Source organism: Mustelus asterias, chromosome 20 (assembly GCF_964213995.1).
Source record: "Mustelus asterias chromosome 20, sMusAst1.hap1.1, whole genome shotgun sequence".
Lineage (NCBI taxonomy): Eukaryota > Metazoa > Chordata > Chondrichthyes > Carcharhiniformes > Triakidae > Mustelus > Mustelus asterias.
In genome coordinates this window covers 35160128-35169429 of record NC_135820.1, presented here as the reverse complement: position 1 = coordinate 35169429, position 9302 = coordinate 35160128, and positions in this window count along the sequence as shown.

Genomic DNA, 9302 nt, shown 5'->3' with positions numbered 1-9302 from the left:
AAGGTACTGTTAATCAGATCAGAAATTCTCATCACTGACTTTGCCCCGGAGCTACCGGGTCAGATGAAAAACACTGCACACTTTAATCGTCTTCCAATTGGAATAACAACTCTGTTAGACAGGGAAATGATTAAGAGTGTGCAGCACAGTTCTTCTCTGTCCATTTCTCTTTTATTACCTGCTTTTATTGTCTAATTGCCCACAGTTTAGTTTAAAGATTTAATGAAGCTGTTGATTGAACCATTGAAATATCCAAAGGAGAGTGTAGCCATTTATGCTGGCACTTCAGAAACAAAATTCTCCCACACCACATCTTCATGTTCGGCACTAGCAGACTATTACACAGCTACAATAGAGCTAAACTTATTCACTATGAAAGTGAGTGCAGAATAGAGTGCAGAATGGTCATTCACTATGTTACTGGAGATTCTCAGAATTCGTCTCTATTAACATATAATTGCACTAATTGCGATGACCGAGTGGTATTTTCGCTAGACTATTAATCCAGAAACTCAGCTAATGTTCTGGGGACCCAGGTTCGAATCTCACTGTGGCAGATAGTAAAATTTCAATTCATTAAAAAATATCTGGAATTAAGAATCTACTGTTGACCATGAAAACATTGTTGATCGTTGTAAAATCCCATCTGGTTCACTAACATCCTTTCGGGAAGAAAATCTGCTGTCCTTCTCTGGTCTGGCCTACATGTGACTACAGACTCACAGCAATGTGGTTGACTCTCAACTGCCCTTGGGCAACTAGGGATGGGCAATAAATGCTGGCCAGCCAGCGATGCCCATGTCCCACGAATGAATGAAAAAAATTCACTGGGAGAGGAAATGCTCTTCCTGCCAAAGTTCACATTTTCCCACATTATACTTTATCAGCCAAATTTTTTGGCCTTTCACCTAACCTAGTATTGTCACTGAACAAGTAATCCTGAGGCACAGACTAATGCTCTGGGTTCACAGGTTCAAATCCCACCATGGCAACTGGTGGAGTTGAAATAAATCTGGAAATAAAATCTAGTGTAATGGTGACCATCGAACCATTATCAATTGTCATATAAAACAAACTAAGCTCCTTTAAGGAAGGAAATCTGCTGTCCTTATGTGCTCTGGCAGACATATGACTCCAGACCCACAGCAAATGTCATTGACTTTCAACTTAATTTTAACTTTTAACTTTAATTGGCCTTGCCCAATTTAGAATTTTAACTTTTGGGCCAGACGTATCATTCTCCATAACTATCTTAAACCCAATAGAATTATGGTCGCTGGTCCCAAAGTGATGCCTCATTAACACTTCTGTCACCTGCCCTTCCTTATATCCCAAGAGGAGGTCAAGTTTTGCCCCCCTCTCTAGTCGGGCCATTCACATACTGAATGAGAAATTCCACCCGAATACACTCAACAAATTTCGCTCCATCCAACCCTCTAATACTATGGCTGTCCCAGTCAATGTTGGGAAAGTTAAAATCTCTGACTATTACCACCCTATTATTCTTGGAGCTATCTGTAATCGCCTTACATATTTGCTCCTCAATTTCCCGCTGACTATTTGGGGGCCTATGGTACAACCCTATCAAAGTGATTTCCCTCTTCTTATTTCTCAGTTCTACCCATATAGACTCAGTGGCCGAACCCTCGGATATATCCCCTCTCAGTACGGCTGTGACGCTTTCCCTAATCAAAAGTGCAACTCCCCTTCCTCTCTTACCTCCTGTTCTATCTTTCCGATAGCATCTGTACCCTGGAACATTGAGCTGCCAGTCCTGTCCCTCCCTTAGCCATGTTTCAGTAATTGCTATAATATCCCAGTCCCACGTACCTATCCATGCCCTGAGTTCATCTGCCTTGCCCGTTAGGCCTCTTGCATTGAAATAAATGCAGTTTAATCTGGATTTCCCTTGCTCTCTGTCTTGCTTTTGCTTGATCTGTCTGGTACTGGGATTACTGACACTGCCTTTACTAATTAATGTGTTCTCTTTAACTTCTGTGCTGTCCTCAAACTTCTCTTCTGTCTCCCTACTGCTTTGGATCCCACTCCCCTGCCAAACTAATTTAAACCCTCCCGAGAGGCTCTAGCAAATCTCCCCACCAGGATGTTAGCCCCCCTCCAGTTCAGGTGTAACCCGTCCCTCTTGAACAGGTCAGCCCTTCCCCAGAAAAGATCCCAATGATCCAAAAATAATTTTTTTCATCAGTTCTTTCATCAAATACCTTTCTTCCATCATAAAGTCAAAGTTGGGATATTTTGACATTTATTTTATAATTATAAAATGTTATTATTTTGATATTTTCAATCTTGACACCATCAAGGACAAAAGACCCTACTTGATTGGTGCCCAACCCCCACCTTAAACATTCACTACCTCTATTACCCATGCATAGTGGCAATAGTGTGTATCATCTACAAGATGCACTGCAGCAACTCACTGAGGTTCCTACTACAGTACCTTCTAAACCTGTGACCTCTACCACCTGGAAGGAAAAGGACAGAACATGCATGGGGCACCACTACTGGAAAGTTCCCCGCTAGGTGAATTTGCCATGCTAAATTCTCCCTCAGTGCACCCGAAAAGGTGCCGCAGTGTGGTGACTAGGGGATTTTCACAGTAACTTCAGTAAGTCTACTTGTGACTAATAAATAAACTTTAAGTCTCACACCATCTTGTCTTGGATCAATATCACTGTTCCTTCACTGTCACTGGTTCAAATTCTGTTACTCCCTCCCTAACAGCACTGAGTTTGCTCCACCACATGGACTGCAGCCATCAAGAAGGCAGCACACTACCACCTTCTCCAGGGCAATTAGGGATAGACAATAAATGTTGACTTAACCAGCCACACCCACATCCAATGAATTAATAGAAAAATAATGTCCTTTTGCATAGTCCTTATGTCCACTTCACAACTTACTTTCCTACTTTGCTAGGTCATTTCAGGAGGCAATTAAGAATTGACTTAATTGCTGTGGGTCTGGAATAACATGTAAACCAGACTAGGTAAAGAAGGCTGATTTCTCAGTATTTAGCCTGCTTATCTCCCCCAATACTAAGGGAAAAAGTGAATAAGGTGGGTTTTTACATCAATTGATGATAGTTTCATGGTCACCATTGCTGAGACTTAGCTTTCAATTCCATATTTTTATTAATTGAATTCAAATTCCATTATCTGCTGTGGTGAATCAATAATGAAGTCTGTGTGCATTGGAATGTTATGCATTAAACACCTAAGATTACTTGGCTTTGTGAGCACCTTTCATGTTTAGCAGTGACTGCCTAGTTCCCAGTCCAGCTCAGGATACATGTTGAGAAGCTGTCCAAATACTGCCCTCCCCTATTTTCTCCAACCATCCCTGCCCCCCACCCCTCCCAACACCATCTCCACTTGGGCGGGAAAGTCCAGCCCATGAAATTCTTCCTGTGTGGTCATGAACAAAGCATTTTACTCAACATCACAAAAACAGATTATCTGATCATTGATCTTGTTGCTGTGTATGGAATCTTACTGAACACAACTTAATTGCCACATCTCCTTCATTTTATCACAATGGTGATTACGCTTTAGAAGTACTTCATTGGCTATAATGAACCCTTGACATGCTAAAGATTAGGCAAGCTTCTTTATAACTAGAAATCTTTTTTAATATAATGTGGACTTGAGATGTTAACTCTGTTTCTCTCTCCACAGATGTTGACAGACCTGCCGAGTCTTATAAGCATTTTCTGTTTTTATTTCAACTGTTCCTTTTTTCTGTCCTTGACTCTTCTCTTAGTGGGGGAGAAACCCCCACTAAGTCATAGAGTCTGAGACGTTTACAGCATGGAAACAGGCCCTTCGGCCCAACTTGTTCATGCCACCCGGTTTTTACCACTAAGCTAGTCCCAATTGCCCGCGTTTGGCCCATATCCCTCTGGACCCTTTTGTATCTCTCCCCCCTCACCTTAAACCTATGCCTTCTAGTTTTAGACTCCCCTACCTTTGGGAAAAGATGCTGACTATCTACCTTATCTATGCCCCTCATTATTTTATAGACCTCTATAAGAATCACCCTTAAGCCTCCTACAATCCAGGGAAAAAAGTCCCAGTCTATCCAGCCTCTCCTTATAACTCAAACCATCAAGTCCCGGTAGCATCCTAGTAAATCTTTTCTGCATTCTTTCTAGTTTAATAATATCCTTTCTATAATAGGGTGACTAGAATTGTGTACAGTACATGGTTAAAAAATGCAACTCACTTTCTTTCCAGATATTATAAGTTGTGGGACTCGTTACTCTCTCTCCTACAATCCCAAGCTTGGCATTGTCTAACTGTTACTCCTGACTTACCTCATTTTCTCCACTACTCTTTGTCTCACTTAAAGAAGAAGTGGAAAGGGGTTAAAAAATTGACAGCTGACATGCAGAGGCTCTTTTCCAGTGTTGACTCCATTAATTCACCATAATGCTTTGATGGTATTTTAAACACTTGGGACATAGGCTAGTTTGAATGCGGCATTAGGATTTGAAAAGCTTTAAACCCTCTACATTCCAATGTAGGGGGAATTGTGTACAGTACATGGTTAAAAAATGCAACTCACTTTCTTTCCAGATACTATAAGTTGTGGGACTCGTTACTCTCTCTCCTACAATCCCAAGCTTGGCATTGTCTAACTGTTACTCCTGACTTACCTCATTTTCTCCACTACTCTTTGTCTCACTTAAAGAAGAAGTGGAAAGGGGTTAAAAAATTGACAGCTGACATGCAGAGGCTCTTTTCCAGTGTTGACTCCATTAATTCACCATAATGCTTTGATGGTATTTTAAACACTTGGGACATAGGCTAGTTTGAATGCGGCATTAGGATTTGAAAAGCTTTAAACCCTCTACATTCCAATGTAGTATAAATGGCAGAAGGACCCCCCCCCCCCCCGCCCCCCGCCCCCCAAATAGACACTGAAATATTGAATTAGGTTAATAAGACATAATTCTTCACAAATATTCCAGTTTATTACGCAATATTGTATTCAGGCACATTGCAAAAGCAATTGCCTTGTGATTATAATTTATCCCTATAATGTGCAAACGTATTCTTCCAGAAAGCTGTCATTTGTTTCTTGTCTCTGATCAACTTGCATCATCCTCAGAAACTTCTAAAGATTGCATTCTCGAGATGATAATGGAATAATGCTTCTACTTGACAATTTTCAATTTAAATGGAAATAAAATAACATCAAGATTCATAAATCCAAGGCAGCTGACAGGAGAATGAAGCTCCTTGATCACCCTCATCCTTAACTATTATGGAGCCTAGTACGGGCAGTTGAAATGTTTGCAGGCATCTTCAGCCAAAAGAATCAAGTTGATGAGCCTACCTGCTTTCCTCTTGAGGTTCCTAGCATCACCGAAACTGATGTCCAGCCAATTTGACTCATTCCATGTGGAAATTCAGAGTAGCTGAATGTACCAATAGGCTAATTCCTCAAACAGAATTCTGGCTAAAATTCTGAAGACAATCCGAAATTTACCTGGGTGAAGCCCCATCACTGAGTGTAGAATATGAATAGGAGCTTTAGGGAATAGGTCATACCTCTACCCATGGATCAACAGAGTCATGCAATTATCATTTTTCCTTGTAAACAGCGACTCAAATATTGCATCAATTAATTACAAATTATAACTGCCATCAAAATGAAAACAGTGATGAACTTCGGAACTATTTAACCAACAGCCCAAAAAGGCTTTCAATTTATCAGAGAATCCAACATGTTTAGTATTCAAGTGATGATTAGACACAACCTTCATAATGCAGTATATGTGGACTCCTTGCACCCACTTCCACCAATGGTTTGAAGTACGCTGGTTGGTGCATGGTAACATAGTGCAGCATGGTCAGGGATTGAGGGGGAATGTGTATAGGTTCTTGGATGTGGCACTAGAGAAGATTCAGAGGAGGAGGGGTGTCCTGTAAGACAGTGGGGAAGGATACCTCACCCTCCAGTTCCTTTTTCTTACAGCAGCTGGTGTCACTCGGCCTGGTCTCTTGTTCTCTTTCCTTTTCTCGTTTAGGTCAAGGGGGATTTCTAGCAAGATGATCACGAGAAACAGTCTCTATTTCCTGGTGACTTCTAGAAGGTGCGCAATAAAGTAGAACAGCACAGGACTTACTCTTTTGAGGTGAAGTCTTTAAAGAATTTCCCAAACAAATGTTGGTAGCATTGATGAAGTCTTGACTAAGTGTAAGTCTCCTGATATGTTTCAGAGATTCTCTTCACAGCTTGAGAGGAAAGTGAACATGAAATGTCCTTGAAATCTACATCAAAACCTCATTTACTCCTGATTAGCTGATTGCTGTTAGGAAAGGGTATTAGGTCGGGAGCTTGTAGTTTTAGGATGTTGTGGACTGAACGGGTTAATGTGGGACTGGGGAAACAGTATTGGTTACATAATGATTTAAAGGGAGTCACATGACTAGTGTTTGTTAATAGTTTGAATGGAGAAAGCTCATGGCTTGGACTGAAGAAGCTATTGCCTTGTGTATCCATATGTGGTTTATATCCTACAATCAATAGTTACTGTTCAGGCTCCATGCCTTTGACTTCCTTCCTTAGACAACCACAACAATGCAGCTAACCATTAGAAAGTCATTCAACATTTTTATAAGCACCAGCAGGCAATTTAAGAGCCAATCAATTGCTAGCAATCCTCTGAGTGGCTGTTCTTAACACAAGAAGAAGAGGAAGAAGGATTGGTGAATACTTCAACAAACATCAGGGAGGAATGTGAGCAGACTGAAACTTGGGTGAAGCTGCAAGGAATACTGAACGCCTAAATAGAACAAGTGAATTCTTGATCGCAAACCAAAGAAGCCTGTACTGAGGAGTTGTTTGATTTCTTGAATGCCAGGGACCACTGTGTGAGTGAAAATGTCCAGTACCTGAGGAATGCCAGAATTGATAACAGTTGTGGGGAATGCAGTTATTCACTGATTTCTAAGTGTTTGTTTGAATTTGGAACCAGAAATTGTTTAGTTATACTTGCCATTATAAATAACTGTATTGAAACTCCAAAAAAAACAGACTATTTATTAGGATTTCAGTTTAAGAGCTTGGAAACACTTTAGTGCCTACAATATCTGTGGAAAAAACATCCATTTGGTTTCAGAACATGGATCCAAACTAGAGAGACCCAATTAAACTCTAAGGAACTGACAACCCCAAGACCACCTCCAACCAAGAGACACTGATATTGGTTTACCCTGCTATAATCTTTCTCCAATTTTGCCTATTTATCTCTACCTACTTCAGCTGAGAATTAGACCATTTCTTATATAGGAACATAGGAATTAGGAGCAGTAGTCGACAATTCAGCCTTTGGAGCCTGCTCCACCATTCCATCAGATCATGGCTGATCTCTTCCTGGTCTCAAATTCACCTTGCTGCCCATTCCCCATATCCCTTTAACCCATTTTTAAAATCAGAAATATATCTATCTCCTTCTTGAAACCATTTAATGATTCAGACTCCATCGTGCTATGGGGCAGCGAGTTCCACAAATTCACTACCCTCTGTGAGAAGTAGTTCCTCCTCATCTCGGTTTAAAATCTATCACCTCGCAACCTATACCTGTGACCTCTTTTAAGCCAGAAACAAATTTTGAAAAACAGATTGTGCCCCGATTTGACCATCCTGCTTATAATTGAGCTATCATGGTTTTTTTGCACAAATCTAGGATATTTCTTATTATCTGCAAAAAATTACTTATCCACATCTATTATATCTGAAGCATGGTCCAACTTCAATAACTCTCCTCCTTAGTAATTTGTGATTTGCCACACTCATTCTCCTTCTTAATAGCAGGTGATATAGGTTTCAATCAGAGTCTCTGATGCACCATTGATTACGCAAAGACTCGTTGTTGCAAAATAACAGGCTTTTATTTACGAAAGAATTGGAGCACACCCGAACCGATAGCTAATCCGAACTGAGGAAAAAGGGGCGGAGAGCAGTCGGCTTTATACCCAGAGAAGGGCGGAGCCCCGGATTGAGGCAGCAGGGACGTGTCCAGGCATATCACACAAACAGACAATACTACCGTGGTTCACCCCCTGTTCAAAAAAAAAGTTCGGCGGGGGCGAGGTGGTGGAACGACAGTCACAGAGTTACAAGTTCAGTCTCTCCGGGGGCTTGATCTGCCGCTGCAACCGCCGCAGTGTCAGCCGTGGTGCCGGTTCAGGAGGCCGCGGTGATGAGTCAGACGCCAGTCCGTAATCGGTGAAGCCGTCCGTAGCCCCTTCAGACTGCTGGGTGTGTGGAGGCTGCTCCTGGGGCTCAGGCGTGCCCTACACGGGGGCTAAATGAGCGTGCTGCGACTCTGGTGCATCATGGGCAACGTTGGGAGCTGGAGGTGAGGGGCCGTGGGATGCAGTACCCGTGGGTGCCAGGTCGCGAATGGAGACCGTGTCCTCCCGCCCGTCATGATATGCCACATAGGCGTATTGGGGGTTGGCGTGGAGGAGTTGGACCATTTCGACCAGGGGGTCTGATTTATGGGTCTGCACGTGCTTCCGGAGCAGGACAGGGCCAGGGGACGTCAGCCACGACGGTAGTGAGGTCCCCGAGGAGGACTTCCTGGGGAAAACAAACATTCGTTCATGAGAGGTGGCGTTGGTAGCCGTGCACAGTATTGACCTAATTGAGTGTAGTGCATCAGGGAGGACCTCTTGCCAGCGGGAGACTGGAAGACCCTTAGACCGGAAAGCTAATAAAACGGCCTTCCAGACTGTCGCGTTCTCCCTCTCCACCTGTCCGTTCCCCCTGGGGTTGTAGCTGGTGGTCCTACTCGAGGCTACCTTTGGAGAGCAGGTACTGGCGCAGCTCGTCACTCATAAAAGAGGAACCCCGGTCGCTATGGATATAGCTAGGGAAACCGAACAGGGTGAAGAGGCTGTGCAGGGCCCTGACGACCGTGGCCGAGGTCATATCCAGGCAGGGAATAGCAAAGGGGAACCGAGAATACTCATCGATGACGTTGAGGAAGTATATGTTGCGGTCAGAAGAGGGGAGGGGGCCTTTGAAGTCAACGCTTAGGCGCTCGAAAGGGCGGGTGGCTTTGATGAGGTGCGCTCTGTCTGGCCGATAGAAGTGCAGCTTGCACTCTACGCAGACTTGGCAGTGTCTGGTTACAGACCTGACTTCCTTGATGAAATAGGGCAGGTTCCGGGCCTTGATGAAGTGGAAGAACCTGGTCACCCCCGGGTGGCAGAGATCGTCGTGGAGAGTCTGTAATCGGTCTAGGTTCGCACTGGCACAGGTCCCCC